Source organism: Callithrix jacchus, chromosome 13 (genome assembly GCF_049354715.1).
Source record: "Callithrix jacchus isolate 240 chromosome 13, calJac240_pri, whole genome shotgun sequence".
Taxonomy (NCBI): domain Eukaryota; kingdom Metazoa; phylum Chordata; class Mammalia; order Primates; family Cebidae; genus Callithrix; species Callithrix jacchus.
Genome location: NC_133514.1, coordinates 60,195,258 through 60,210,550, shown reverse-complemented (window position 1 = coordinate 60,210,550; position 15,293 = coordinate 60,195,258). Strand labels below are relative to the sequence as shown.

Genomic DNA, 15,293 nt, shown 5'->3' with positions numbered 1-15,293 from the left:
AGGGTTGGAAAAAAAAAAGTACCAACCAAATGGAGAGCAAAAATAAATAAATAAAAAGCAGGAGTTGCAATTTTCACATTTGGCAAAATAGATTTCAAAGCTACAAGGATACAAGGGTAAAAGGATTAATGTAATAATAAGAGATCTTAACACCCAGATACATAAGACCCATAATGAGATTTAGATTCAACGAGACAGAAAATTGTTAATGATATCCGGGACTGGAACTAAGATCCAGAACAAATAAACTCAATAGAGCTCTCCATTTTAAACACACAAAATATACATTATCCACAAAATCTAATGATATATCTAAAGATATACAAAGACTCAAAACAAGGGGATGGAAAAAAACTCACTAACCAAATGGAGAGCAAAAATAAATAAATAAAAAGCAGGAGTTGCAATTCTCACACTTAATAAAATAGATTTCAAAGCTACAAGGATGCAAGGGTAAAAGGATTAATGTAATAATAAGAGATCTTAACACCCAGATACATGAGACACATAATGAGATTTAGATTCAACGAGACAACAAATTGATAGCGATATCCAGGACTTGAACTCAGAGCCAGAACAAATAAACACAATAGAGGTCTCCATTTTAAACACATAAAATATGCATTAACCACTTTAAACAATCAAAATATTGATCGGCCATTATTGAAACCCATTTTAGGATGAAGTAATATTCCTTTTTCCCTCTTTTTTCTTTTTTTCCCCTTCTTTTTCTCTTTTTCCCTAAAAAAATAAAATAAAATAAAATAATTAACACTTAAAAAAAAAATCAATTCTCATCTCTGATAAAATAGACTTTAAAGTAACAAAGATCAAAAGAGACAAAGAAGGACATTACATAATGGTAAAAGGATCGATACAACAAGAAGAGCTAACGATCCTAAATATATATGGACCCAATACAGGAGCACCCAGATACATGAGGCAAGTTCTTAATGACTTACAAAGAGACTTAGACTCCCACACAATAATAGTGGGAGACTTTAACACTCCACTGCCAATATTAGACAGATCAACCAGACAGAAAATTAATAAGGATATCCAGGACTTGAACTCAGACCTGGAACAAGCAAACCTGATATACATTTACAGAACTCTCCACCCCAAATCCACAGAATATACATTCTTCTCAGCACCACATCACACCTACTCTAAAATTGACCACATAATTGAAAGTAAATCACTCCTCAGCAAATGCAAAACAGCTGAAATCATAACAGTCTCTCAGACCATACTGCAATCAAGTTAGAACTCAGAATTCAGAAACTAACTCAGAACTGCACAGCTTCATGAAAACTGAACAACTGGCTCTTGAATGTTGACTGGATAAACAATGAAATGAAGGCAGAAGTGAAGTTCTTCGAAACCAACGAGAATGAAGACACAACATACCAGAATCTCTGGGATACATTTAAAGCAGTCTCCAGAAGAAAATATATAGCAGTAAGTGCCCACATGAGAAGAGTGGAGAGATCCAAAATTCACACCCTATCATCAAAATTGAAAGAGCTAGAGTAGCAAGATCAAAAAAAACTCAAAACCTAGCAGAAGACAAAAAATAACTAAGATCAGAGCAGAACTGAAGGAGATAGAGACACGAAAAACCCTTCAAAATATCAATAAATCCAAGAGCTGGTTTTTTGAAAAGATCAACAAAATAGACAGACCACTAGCCAGATTGATAAAAAAGAAAAGAGAGAATAACCAAATAGATGCAATAAAAAACGATAAAAGGGAAATCACCACAGATTCCACAGAAATTCAAGCCATCATCAGAGAATATTACAAACAACTCTATGCACATAAACTAGTAATCCTGGAAGAAATGGATAAATACCTGGACACTTGTGTCCTCCTAAGCCTAAACCAGGAGGAAGCCGAAACTATGAATAGACCAATAACAAGGTCTGAATTTGAGGCAGTAATTAAGAGCCTACCACAGAAAAAAAGCCTAGGTCCTGATGGGTTCACAGCCGAATTTTACCAGACACACAAAGAGGAACTGTTACCATACCTCCTGAAACTATTCCAAATAATCCAAAAAGAGGGAATCCTTCCCAAATCATTTTATGAGACCAACATTATCCTGATACCAAAACCCAGCAGAGACTCAACAAGAAAAGAAAACTTCAGGCCAATATACATGATGAACATAGATGTAAAAATCTTCAATAAAATACTGGCAAGCCGATTGCGACAGCACATCAAAAAGCTTATCCATTATGATCAAGTACGATTCATCCTGGGGATGCAAGGCTGGTTCAACATACACAAGTCTATAAATGTAATTCACCACATAAACAGAACCAAAAACAAAAACCACATGATTATCTCAATCGATACAGAGAAGGCCTTTGACAAAATTCAACAGCCCTTTATGCTAAAAAAACCTCAATAAACTCGGTATTGACAGAACGTATCACAAAATAATAAAAGCTATTTATGACAAACCAACAGCCAATATCATACTGAATGGGCAAAAACTGGAAGCATTCCCTTTGAAATCTGGCACTAGACAAGGATGCCCTCTTTCACCACTTCTATTCAATATAGTACTGGAAGTTCTAGCCAGAGCAATCAGGCAAGAAAAAGAAATAAAGGGTATTCAAATAGGAAAGGAGGAAGCCAAATTGTCTCTATTTGCAGACAATATGATAGTATATCCAGAAGACCCCATCATCTCAGCCCAAAAACTCCTGAAACTGCTAAGCAACTTCAGCAAAGTCTCAGGATACAAAATCAATGTGCAAAAATCACAAGCATTCCTATACACCAATAACAGACTTCAAGAGAGCCAAATCAAGAACGAACTGCCATTCACAATTGCTACAAAGAGAATAAAATACCTAGGAATACAATTAACAAGGAAAGTAAAGGACCTCTTCAAGGAGAAGAACTACAAACCACTGCTCAACGAAATAAGAGAGGACACAAACAGATGGAGAAACATTCCATGTTCATGGTTAGAAAGAATCAATATCGTGAAAATGGCCATACTGCCCAAAGTAATTTACAGACTCAACGCTATCCCCATCAAGCTACCAATGACCTTCTTCACAGAACTGGAAAAAACTACCTTAAACTTCATATGGAACCAAAAGAGAGCCTGCATAGCCAAGTCAATTCTAAGCAAAAAGAACACAGCAGGAGGCATCACACTACCAGACTTCAAACTATACTACAGGGCTACGGTAATCAAAACAGCATGGTACTGGTACCAAAACAGAGATATAGACCAATGGAACAGAACAGAGGCATCTGAAGCAACACAACATATCTACAACCATACAATCTTTGATAAATCTGACAAAAACAAGCAATGGGGAAAGGATTCCCTGTTTAATAAATGGTGTTGGGAAAACTGGCTAGCCATGTGCAGAAAGCGGAAACTGGACCCCTTCCTGACACCTTACACTAAAATTAACTCCAGATGGATTAAAGACTTAAACATAAGACCTAACACCATAGAAACCCTAGAAGAAAATCTAAGCAAAACCATTCAGGACATAGGAGTAGGCAAGGACTTCATGACCAAAACACCAAAAGCATTGGCAACAAAAGCCAAAATAGACAAATGGGACCTAATCAAACTCCACAGCTTCTGCACGGCAAAAGAAACAGTCATACGGTCATTGGAGTGAATCGGCAACCAACAGAATGGGAAAAAATTTTTGCAGTTTACCCATCTGACAAAGGGCTGATATCCAGAATTTACAAAGAACTAAAACAGATTTACAAAAAAAAACCAAACAAGCCCATTCAAAAGTGGGCAAAGGATATGAACAGACACTTTACAAAAGACGACATACATGAGGCCAACAAACATATGAAAAAATGCTCATCATCACTGGTCATTAGAGAGATGCAAATCAAAACCACACTGAGATACCATCTCACGCCAGTTAGAATGGCGATCATTAAAAAATCTGGAGACAACAGATGCTGGAGAGGATGTGGAGAAATAGGAACACTTTTACACTGCTGGTGGGAGTGTAAATTAGTTCAAGCATTGTGGAAGACAGTGTGGCGATTCCTCAAGGACCTAGAAATAGAAATTCTATTTGACCCAGCAATCCCATTACTGGGTATATATCCAAAGGACTATAAATCATTCTACTATAAGGACACATGCACAGGAATGTTTATTGCAGCACTGTTTACAATAGCAAAGACCTGGAACCAACCCAAATGCCCATCAATGATAGACTGGACAGGGAAAATGTGGCCCATATACACCAGGGAATATTATGCAGCAATCAAAAACTATGAGTTCGTGTCTTTTGTAGGGGCATGGATGAATCTGGAGAACATCATTCTCAGCAAACTGACACAAGAACAGAAAATGAAATACCGCATATTCTCACTCATAGGTGGGTGATGAACAATGAGAACACATGGACACAGGGAGGGGAGCACTTCACACTGGGGTCTGTTGAGGGAATAGGGGAGGGACAGTTGGGGCATGGAGCTGGGGAGGAATAGCATGGGGAGAAATGCCAGATGAGGGTGAAGGGGAGGAAGGCAGCAAATCAGACTGCCACGAGTGTACCTATGCAACTGTCTTGCATGTTCTGCACATGTACCCCAAAACCTAAAATGCAATTAAATATAAATAAATAAATAAATAAAAATAAAAAATAAAAGAGGAAAAGGAGGTCAGGTTCAGTGGCTCATGCCTGTAATTCATTCCAACCCTTTGCGAGGCCAAGGCAAGTGGATCACTTGAGATCAGGAGTTTGAGAACAGCCTGACCAACATGGCAAAATTCTGTCTCTACTAAAAATAACAAAATTAGCTGGATAGGGTGACACTTGCCTATAATTCTAGCTACTTGCGAGGCTGAGGCAGGAGAACCACTTGAACCTGGGAAGTGGAGGCTGCAGTGAGCCAAGATCACGCCACTGCACTCCAACCTGGTCGACAGAGAGTTTAAAAAAAAAAAAAAAAAAGAGGAAAAGGAAAACTAGGCAGGTGGTCGCTGAAAACAGCCTTCTGTTCATAGATCCATCCTAAGAAACCACCTGGCAGGGCATAGGCCAGTTCAAAGGCCAGGCCTAATCCTAGGACAGGTGAACTGATGAGTCCTTCCCAACCTGCATCTGTAGGAACAGCAAATGTGCCACTGGAGGCTTTGGACTAGAGAAAGGGGTAGGGGACCCAACGGGTATTGGTATTTGTTTATTTCCTGTCTTACATCTCTCTCATAATCTCTCCCCCACATTGTAATCTTTACAAGATTACAGAATAGGCACCTATAAAAGATGTTAGTGTCTCTATAGAAGTGAATGTTCATATGTTTTTTGAAAAGCAGTCACTGTAAGAAACACATTTTTTTTACATAGGACCCAATACTTTATCTATCTATCTATCTATCTATCTATCTATCTATCTATCTATCTATCATCTATCTTAAAACAAGTTTCATGAAATAAATCTTACTCTTGCTAGGTACAATGCTTTCTGTTATTTTATTCTTTTATTTCTTTATTTAAAAAATTCGGACCCTGACCTACTCAACTCATTGAGTAGCCTCACAGGGCGGGAGGGAGGCCCCACTAGGCAGTGTGATGGGATCACCCGAGCTGGAAATGGAGGTTCCAGCTGAATCGGAAATTCATTCTGATTTCATGCTCTGCAGGAAGCCTTAGGATTTTAAAAGGATTTCCTCATGGATTTGCCTTCAGGGAATGAATGTGCTCATCAGCGAACATGAATATCTGCCTTGTTAATATTTCTATCAATTAATTTATATTCTATAGTTATTCATCAATCATTTGATATACTATTTTATATATCTGTCTCTTGTGAATTTTATTAACGTGAGTCAGAATCTGAGAAACTGTTCACCTCTGGATGCCCTGACAAGGTCATAACTCTACAAAGAATGAACCAGACTGGACAGAGAATGGGCCAGCTCTGTGATGATTTAACGAAACCCTCCCTTTGGGAGAGTCTAATGCTTGGGGCAGTTTGGAAAGACACCAGTGATCTTTTTGGATGCTGTCATTAATTCTAGACTTTACTGTGAAATCCTTTGTAAACCTGTGTAAGCCTCTCTGCTTACCCAAATAAGAATGTTTTATAGAGATGACAGACCTCAAGTTTGTTTTATAAAACTCTCTTACAGCCCTGGTCCTTTGGTAATAATAACAGAATTATTTTCAGAGAATTCATCGTTAGCACACATAAATCCCATACAGTGGAACTTGGTTTCCAGCCCTTGGAGACTATATAATAAATACGACCTTCAGGGCAAACGAAACCTAAACAATATGCTCACATAAGCATGTGCTTATTTAATCATTCATTGCATTTGGAGAGGGTTTTATGGTCTCCACATGTGTGCGGGCTCACTTGTTCTTTAGGAAGTGAGGATGGGTGGTGTTATAACTGTGATCCTGAAGATTTAAAATAATCCCACATGGTCACATGCTCAGTAACAGAAGAACTAGGTCTCTTGCCGGCGGGTCAGTTCTCTTCCTGTGGTTTCACAATAATATTTGAATATGACAGTTCTCTTCTGCAGGGCTCCAACCTCTGTGATGTTCTGCCTGCTTGTGAGCGGGTTCCAACATGCTGCAGCTCTGCTCCCAAGCCTACCCATCCTTACTTACACCTCATGTGGTGCACATGGAAGAGACTTAAATTTGGCTAACTTAGTGCAATGTAGGAGGGATTATGGACCGGGCTCGGTGGCTCATGCCTGTAATTTCAGCACTTTTGGGAGGCCTAGGCAGTTGGATCACCTAAGATCAGGAGTTTGAGACTAGCCAGATCAACACAGAGAAACTCTGTCTCTATTAAAAATACAAAAATTAGCCAAGCGTGGTGGCCCATGCCTGTAATCCCAGCTACTCAGGAGGCTGACGCAGGAGAATCACTTGAACTTAGGAGGTGGAGGTTGTGGTGAGCTGAGATCGCGCCATTGCATTCCAGCCTGGGCAACAAGAGTGAAACTCCATCTCAAAAAAAGAGGGACTATGTACACTTCCCACTCTTGAAACTATCGTCTTGACTCCCACAGCTAGAGAAAGCCATATGATCCCAAGAGTTATCTAGATCCAATATCTGGAGGGTACTTCAAATCAGAACTGATAAAGCCATAAAAGGAGGTAGTCAGGAATGAATCCACACCAAAGAATGAGCACGATGTACAGCTGACCACACAGTTTATATAAACGTTCAGCACATTGCAAAGAATATACAGTGAGTTTATTGGGCCAGTTTCCAATTTGTCCTCACTAAAATGTAATGGAGGCATGGGACTTTGAATATATTAAGTTAGTCACTTTTAACCTTTGGAGCTTTTTAAAGCCATCCATACTCAGACTTCACTCCAGTTGGACACCCACGCCATTCTGAGGGTCTGATAAGTGACTATTCCTGTTGTTTAAAGCAGGCATTGGCCGGGCATGGTGGTTCATGCCTGTAATCCCAGTGCTTTTGGAGGCCAGGGCTGGAGGATCACTTGAGTCCAGGAGTTGAGACCAGCCTGGGCAACAAAGTGAGACCCCATCTCTATAACACAGAAAAATTAACTACTTGGGAGGCTGAGGCAGAAGGATAACTTGAGCCTGGAAGGTAAAGGCTGCAGTGAACCATGATTGTACCCCTGCTCTCTAGCCTGTATCAAAAAAACACAAAAATTAAACTAAAAAATGTAAATGTAAAAAATAAAGCAGGCATTGGTACCAAGCATTTGCGTAAGGCTCTTTTCCTAATTTAGTGCTTCAGTATTTTGGCCATTTCTCGACATTATCTACATTTCATTAATCCTGAAGTTTCTCTCTCTATACCTATTGAGACATAATAGTGCAGTAGGCTTTTATCTTAGTGCATGGTGTGGAGTTCTCAGATTTAATTGTTGTCAATTGCTTCGTGATCATATCATGGAGGTGAGAAAAGAAGAGGCAGCTGGGTAATCAGTTTTGCAGGCAAAACACGATAAATTCCAGGGACCCTGCCCTCGAGTAGCCGGACTGGACCTGTGTGTTCACTCAGAACAGCTCCAAAATCCCCAGGACTTCTGTGTCACCCAGTTCACTCCAGTTCCCAGAGAGGCTTCCCCATTCAAAAGTGTGCAATCCCTCTCATATCCTTCTCTGTGACTTACAAAAAAAATCCCAGATTTTCTTTTAAGTATTCATCCCTGATGATAAACAATCTATATTTTTCCCAAAAAGAATGGCCCCATTCTCTGCAATCACTTGAGGGTTATTAACATGTTCCTTTACAAATCCTACATACCAAGTGGATTAGCTACAGCCACTTCACAGTTGGGGTCACGCAGTCTAGAGAGAAGAGGGAACGTGCCCAGCATGTAAGGCGTGATCTACTGATTGGTTAACAGATTTACTGAGTGCTGTTTATTAATTGATGCAATTCTTACAATAGCGACATTATCCTCATTTTATACATGTGGAAAGGGAGGCACAGAGAAGTTGAGTCGCTGCATTTGGACACACAGGTAGTAGGTGGCAGGGTGGCCACACACCGGAGCTCTTGCCCAGATTACCACCCTGGGTGTGGAGCCGGGGATAATCCTGGAGACTGAAGGAAAGGATCCAGACTCAGTCTGCAGAAATGCTCTGAGTCCTGGCTGCTCCAACATGACCCCTCTCTCCTCCGCACGTATTCCTGAAGGAAAACATGGGACTACGTGATGTTTAATAAGATACAGAATGAGGCTTTTGACTGCAAACCACTTAAGGAATGATCATTCAGTAAAGGGCATGCAAAACAGAATTACTAAATAAAGAGGTAGAATGACTACCCCACCAATCCTTTCCCCAAGACTGAAAGTGGAGAAAAAGAGATGGGGGCTGCTTGTTTAATTGAATTTCTAGAAAGCAGGCTCTGGTAACCACTTGCTTCTTGGTAAGTAGATTCCTACACAAAAGACAAAGAAAGTCATTAAATCCAAATAACTTCAAACCAACTCCCAAAGCAAACCTGGCAAATCACTCAGCTGACAGCAGGTAAGAGGACTTCCAGGGAGAAGAGCTCAGGGGACCCCTCCCAGCCGGAGCTGCCAGAGGTGGAAAACAGAAATGCTTGACAGCCAGCGGAATTTGAATTTCAGATAAACAATGAATAATGTTTGTGTGTAAGTATGTCCCCTTGTTTATCAATTCAAATTTAGTGGGGCATCCTGTATTTTATCTGACAACCCTAATCCCAACACTAAAAAAATAATAATAAGGGCTGGCATGGTGGTTTACATCTGTAATCCCAGAGCTGTGGGAGGCCTAGGCGGGCGGATCACGAGGTCGAGACCATCTTGGCTAACGTGGTGAAATCCTGTCTTTACTGAAAATACAAAAATTAGCTGGGCATGGTAGTGCATGCCTGTTGTCCCAGCTACTCAGGAGGCCAAGGCAAAAGAATCGCTTGAACCTGGGAGGCGGAGGTTGCAGTGAGCCAAGATCGCACCACTGCACTCCAGCTTGGGCAAGAGAGCAATACTTTGTCTCAAAAAACAAAATAAAATAAAATAATACGTACATGGTATAGTTTCCCTAGATGACTCAGTCCTCCTGCCTCATTATACCCTGAAGAGCTGAACTTCTTTCATTAAAAAGAACACGAAATTCTACATTTATACATTAAATAATCTAGGGAATTAAAATATGTCAGAAATCAAACCAATTGAACAGGTGGAGTGGCCCGCAACTGTAATCTCAGCACTTTGGGAGGCCAAAGCGGGCCGATCACTGGAGGTCAGAAGTTCAAGACCAGCCTGGCCAACATGGTGAAACCCCATCTCTACTAAAAATGCAAAAATTAGCTGGGTGTGGTGGTACGCGCTTGTAGTCCCAGGTACTTGGGAGGCTGAGGCAGGGGAATCGCTTGAATCCAGGAGGTAGAGGTTGCAATGACCCAAAATCACACCATTGCACTCCAGCCTGCGTGACAGAGCAAGACTCTATCTCAAAAAAAGAAAAAAAGAAAGAAAGAAAACAGAAATCAAACCAACCTACCAGTAATGTGAGAGAGATTGGAGATTTTATTACTGCTGCTGTTCTTCCCTAGGAACAATTAAAAGTTGTTTAAGGCTAGGCATGATGGTGTGCACATGTAGTCCCAGCACTTTGTGAGACCAAGACAGGAGGACCACCACTCAAGCCCAGGAGCTTGAGAACAGCTTGGGCAACATAGCAAAACCCTGACTCTTTAAAAAAAAAAAAAATTTAAAACTAGCTGGGTGTAGCGGTGTGGGCTTATAGCCCAAGCTACTCAGGAGGCTGAAGGGGGAGGATCACTTGGAACACAGGAGCTTGGGGCTGCAGTGAGCCATGAGTGTGCCTCTGCACTCCAGCCTGAGTGACAGACAGAGCAAGACCCTGTTTCTTTTCTTTTCTTTTTTTTTTTTGAGATGGTGTCTCATTCTATTGCCCAGGCTGGAGTGCAGTGGTGCAGTATCGGCTCACTGCTACCTCTGCCCCACCCCAGTTAGAGTGATTCTCCTGCCTCAGCCTCCCAAGTAGCTGGAATTACAGGCGTCCGCCACCACGCCCAGCTAATTTTTGTATTTTTAGTTAGAGACGGGATTTCACCATGTTGGCCAGGCTGGTCTAGAACTCCTGACCTCAGGTGATCCACCCACCTCAGCCTCCCAAAGTGCTAGGATTACAGGCGTGAGCCACTGTAATCAGCCAAGACTCTGGTCCTAAAAATAAAAATAAAAATAAAATAAAGGAAGGAAGAAAGAAAAAGTTGTGTAAAGATCACTGGGCTGGGAATGAAGAGAAACAGGTTCTAGTTCTGTGACGTCCAACCCTATAATCAGTTTCCCTGGCTGCCACAAGGCTTCCTTCCTTCCCCCACCTTCAGCTCAGATCCTGGGAATGGCCCACATATTGGTAACAGCTGAGGAACTAGGGAAGAGGGCATGAGGTGGGAGGATTTCTGTATTTTTCTGGGGCTTACAGATTTGGACCAAACTATTGCTTAATATTTAAAAGTACATATTTAATTAACACAATTAGATATTTTAACAATTCTATCCATAGTATATGCACTTGTTTTCATTACAAATAAGAATGATGCCTCTCTGTCCCTGAAGAGAGAGCTGGAGAGGTGTCGCTGGGCTGTCACTAGTGAGATCCAAGAATCTGATTATTTTCTGAGGGTTAGATTCCTCACCCTTATGTGAAACAAGCTGGACTGAAGACCAGCTGGACTGAAGGTCTCTTGCTCTAGAACTCTTTGATTTGACAGTTCCTCAACAGGCTTTTGTAGGCTGCAGGAATTTCCTCACTCAGAGGACAGTTAGTATCGCCGCCTAGTGAGGGGACAAAGTAGCTCCAGCTTTACTGCCAAATAATCACAAAATGTAGCCGGGCGCAGTGGCCATACCTGGAGTCCCAGCACTTTGGGAGGCAGAAAGGGTGGATTACTTGAGCCCAGGAGATGGAGACCAGCTGGGGCAACATGGTAAAACCCTGTCTCTGACAAAAATACAAAAATTAGCAAGGTATGGTGGTGCCTGTTGTCCCAGCTACTCGGGAGGAACTGAGGTGGGAGGATCACTTGAGCTGAGGATGCAGAGGTTGCAGTGAGCCGAGATGGCACTACTGAACTTCAGCTTGGGTGAAGGGAGTGAGACCATGTCTCCAAAAAAGAAAAATAAAAACCAAAACTATAAAGTGAAAAGAACTGAACCTTAGGTCAAAAAACAAACAAACAAACAAAAAATCCTGGCCAGGCACGGTGGCTCATGCCTGTAATCCCACCACTTAGGGAGGTTGAGGCAGGCAAATCACTTGAAGTTAGGAGTTCAAGACCAGTCTGGCCAATGTGGTAAAATCCTGTCTCTACTAAAAATACAAAAATTAGCCAGGCATGGTGGCATGAGCCTGTAATCCCAGCTACTCGGGAGGCTAAGGCAGGAGCATCGCTTAAACCCAGGAAGCGGAAGTTGCAGTGAGCCACTGCACTCCAGCATGGGCAACAGAGCAAAACCCTGTCTCAAAAATTTAAAAGTAAATAAATAAGACTTATTAAATAATAGCAGCATTTGTTCTCCTTCATTAGCAAAATGTGCCAAAGGAGCAGTTGTTCAAAGGCAATTGCCTCCAGCCCATGCCGACAAGCCTTTTAAAAGAAAATTAACCCTCTGAGTCATGACACAAGCATATTCACACTCCAAGTGGGAGAGGAGTCAGATAGCATCATAAACCTTCCACCCGAACTGTCTGAACAGGTTCAGAGTATTCTGGAGTTACTGCTTGTTGGGGCATTTGCCAGGTGGAAAACTTCCGCACAGTCACTGTGTTCACTTGCTCACTGACTGGCAGTTACCACGAGTTCCCCAGGCTTCACGCTCTGCCTGCCATCAGCTCATCGTGCAGGTGGCAATTCCTCAGTTACCCACATTTATATTTTGCACCTTAATTATTTCTCTCTAAATGCCAACAAAATCCATTAGTAGGTGTCCAACATTGGTAGAAAGCCTGCAACTCCTGATTATTTAATACTAGGAGTAAAAGAAAACATAATGGCTATTTAAATATGGCCACGCCAGATGCACTGACATGTACAATACAAATTTCATTGAATCTAAATTGAAAACTTTTGTCAAAAAGTTCAAATCTTTGAAAAGTATATTTAATAGCACTTTTTAAAGTTATTAAATTGCAATGGAACGACTTCAAGTTAGAAAAGCTGAATTGCCTTTAAAGTAACATTAATGATAATAAAAATTCTTATTATTATAAAAATGTTTGGGCTGGGTGTGGTGGCTCATGACTGTAACTCCAATACTTCGGGAGGCCAAGACGGGAGAATCGCTTAAGGCCAGGAATTTGAGAGCAGTCTGGGCAATATAGCAAGACCTCACCTTCCACAATATTTTTAAAAAATTAGCTGGGCGTGGTGGCACATGCCTGTGGTTCCAGCTGCTTGGGAGACTGAGGTGGGAGGATCACTTGAGCCCAGGAGTTCCAGGCTGCAGTGAGCTATGATCATGCCATTCATTGCACTTCAGCCTGGGTGACAGAGCAAGGTGATGTCTTTATAATTAAAAAATAAAATAAAATAATTTTTGGCCAGATGCGGTGGTTCACGCCTGTAATACAAGTACTTTGGAGGCCAAGGCGGGCGAATCACCTGAGGTCAGGAGTTCAAGACCAGCCTGACCAACATGGTGAAACCCCATCTTAAAAAAAAAAAAAGAAAGAAAGAAAAAATTTTTAAAAAGGGGGCCTGAAAGCATCCCTTTCCTCTAATAACACAAAGTAACAATATGTTTTGCTCCATTTGTGCTCAAGACAGTGGGAGTAATGGTTGGTGAAAATATTATTCAGGACCAAAGAGACTTTTGAATTTCTCTCGCTATATATCAACACTCAAAATGAAGTGGGAGCACTTTTTTCTCTGTTTTCTTTTTGGATCAATGCGAGTAACTCACCAAGATCAATTCATTCCCAAAGCAGAGCTAGGGTTGCTCTCTATCCAGCTTCAATTCACCAGATGATTGCCAAATCTTCCATTTTCTTTTTCTCTACCTATGCTTAACATCTGGTTTGGGATTTTAAAAAACTCATTTAAAAGCAAAAGTGAACTGGATTTTCTCCTCTGGAGCTCTGGGAGACAGAAGAGTATTCTTTGCCTTCTTCAGTGTACAGCCCAGTTTTCCTGTGGGGCTGGGTTTATGTTTGACAGTCCCCAGGGACCCTGCGAAAGCTGCGATAGTCCTAGCCTTCCAGTAATGCACTTTGGGATCTGTGACAAGGCCAGGACTACCACACGGGGCTCCCTGCTCTGCCTGCTGCCAGAGTCTTCTGTGGCCACTGCCTGAGTTTGAGGGGAGCTGGGGCGGTAGACAACTGACAGGTACACAGAAGTACTGAGACAGCTCCCAGAGGTGCCCAAGAGTGCTGAGGTTCTGGTCCCAGATTTTCTATGTGCAGTTCCCAGAGTTCAGACATTTATGTCCGGGTCTGGAAAACCAGAAACATAGTTTTCCTTTTGGTTCATTCAACAAAGGCATCTTTCAACACTTTTTCTGCATCCCTGGATCATCTCAAATTCTTCCTCCCACTCCTTTGGGGAAGTCAGCCTTGCAGTCTAAAGCTCATCCATGACTTAATCCTCAGTGTCTGCCTCCCCTCCCTCCCTTCATTCCTTCCTCCGTTTCTTTCTTCCTTCTTCCTTCTTCTTTCCTTTCTCCTTCTTTCCCTCCCTTCCTCTCTGAACTCTTTTGTTTCTCTTTCTTTGTTCTATTGCTAAATTTCCCATGTTGGTCTCACTTACCAAGCCTGGAGTCTTTCAGAAGACACTGTATGGATTATTCTAGAGCAGCACTGCTTAACAGAGATATAATGTGCGGCACATATATAATGTGAAATTTTATAGTAGCTGCATTTTATTTTATTTTTTATTTTTTGAGATGGAGTCTCAGTCTGTCATCCAGGTTGGAGTGTAGTGGTACGATCTCGGCTCACTGCAACCTCTGCTTCCTGGATTCAAGCAATTCTCCTGCCTCAGCCTCCTGAGAAGCTGAGATTACAGGTGTGTACCATCAGGCCTGGCTAATTTTTGTATTTTTAGTAGAAAAGGGGTTTCACCAGGTTGGCCAGACTGGACACGAACTCCTGACCTCAAGTGATCTGCCCGCCTTGGCCTCCCAAAGTGCTAGTATTACAGGCGTGAGCCACCACGCCTGGGCAGCCACATTTTAAAAAGTAAAAAGGAACAGATGAAATTATTTTAATAATATTTTATTTAAACCAACATATTTGGGTATTATTTCAATGATAGTGTCATTTAATATGTAATCAATATGAAAACTGAGAGATATTTTGCATTCTTTTTGCATTTTTTTTCATACTAAGACTTTGAAATCCTGTGTGTGTATTTAATACTTACAGCACATCCCAATTTGGACCAGCAGCATTTCTTTTTTTTAAAAAAAAGTCTTACTGTATTTTTAATGGACAAATGATAACTATATATTTATAGGATACAATGTGATGCTTCAAGACATGCGCACATTGTGGAATGATCCCATCAGCAGAGCAATCACAGTTTAAGTGCCCGGTAGCTACATGTGATTGGTGGTAGCCATGTTGGACAGCACACATGTGGTGACTAATTTGCCCCCATGTTCTTATGGCAAAAATTGGTAGTTAACTCCCAATGTTTCTTTTCCCTTCTAGCTTAATAATAGAGCTTCATCTTTTAGGTTTTATTTCTTATCCTCCCCTGAAGGCTGGTGTGGCCATGTGATCAAGTTCAGGTCAGCGAGATGTAGGTGACAGCCCAGGATTCCA

At 41.4% G+C, this 15,293-nt stretch overlaps 1 long non-coding RNA gene across 1 annotated transcript; it reads right to left on the bottom strand.

Moving 5' to 3' along the window:
• Positions 1–8,372: 8,372 nt before the first annotated feature.
• LOC144579096 (uncharacterized) lies at positions 8,373–11,126 on the bottom strand. Its single transcript, XR_013525981.1, has 3 exons — positions 11,068–11,126; positions 8,797–8,907; positions 8,373–8,655 (listed from the first exon to the last, which is right to left on the bottom strand). It is a non-coding gene; the product is annotated as an uncharacterized LOC144579096 (long non-coding RNA).
• Between the last annotated feature and the right edge of the window lie 4,167 nt (positions 11,127–15,293).